We start from the raw sequence: 1,100 nt of genomic DNA, 5'->3' as shown, positions 1-1,100 counted from the left end.
TTACTTGTAACGTTACTTGTAACGTTACTTGTAACGCGTTACTGCCCATCTCTGGTCTTCAACAGGTAGAGAAGAGTTCAGCAACAGAAGTTTCTCATGGAAAGTTCAATGTGAGGATGCCTCGGGCATTTCGTAAAAGCTTGAATTTGGCCTGCAGGTCTCAGTGCCTGCTTTAAAACTGATTTGTAAAGGAAACACTGAAGGAATTTAAAGGTTGGTCAGATAAAAGCAATAGACAAGTTAGAGGAAAAAAATGTGAGCCTCTCCAATGACCTTTCACCAGTTTCCAGAATCCAACTGAGCACCTGAGCTCCAAACACACAAATGAAAGAGCGCAGAAGCTGTTCTGCCCAACATTTCACTTAATTCTGCTTTGTCCTTTATTTGTCATCCGTTTATTATTCTAGGGTCTATACCTTATAATATTAGGTAACTTGAGGCAACTGTTGTTGTGATCTGTTGCTATATAAATGAAGGGTTCCAACACAAGGACGAGGGGACAGAAATGTTTTAAAAAACAAACATTTTTAACAGGTTTTAACAGAAACTTTGCTTTATAAATATGGGGCAGTCTGGGCCAGAGGTCAGCAATCTGCGGCTCGCCACATTTCTTTAGTCGCATGCAGCTTGCGAGCCATGGGTTAGAATTAGAGTTAAAAGTAACCCTATTAATACATGTGTTCATTTATCCTCTTCCGTTTATATCTGCCACCCTTCCCCATCACCTGCGTGTCCTGCTCTTTATCTCCTCTTGTCTGGTAGGAGGAGCTAAAATGGCTCTTTTTCATGTTGTGGTTTGCCAACATCAGATCTGGGCAGTGACCTACCAGACCTTCATGTAGAAAAACTGAGACGTGCTGCTGTAATTGCATTTCTTTACGTAATATTAAGATATGTCAAGGATTGAATGTATAAATTTCTTTATGCTGACAGAAAGTGTACCGTATTTTCACGACCATAAGACGCACTGTACTAAAAGGCGCAGTCTCAGTTATGTGTGCCATTACTGTATTTAACACACATACAGTATAAGGCACACCTGATTATAGGGCGCATACAAGTATGCGTGGTTAAAAACAAAGCGGGAGCAAAACTGAGTT

This window comes from Pundamilia nyererei, unplaced genomic scaffold (assembly GCF_000239375.1).
Source record: "Pundamilia nyererei isolate P.nyererei 1_Seehausen unplaced genomic scaffold, PunNye1.0 scaffold00021, whole genome shotgun sequence".
Classification (NCBI taxonomy): domain Eukaryota; kingdom Metazoa; phylum Chordata; class Actinopteri; order Cichliformes; family Cichlidae; genus Pundamilia; species Pundamilia nyererei.
The sequence above is the reverse complement of the archived record's forward strand: the minus strand, read 5'-3'. Positions refer to the sequence as shown.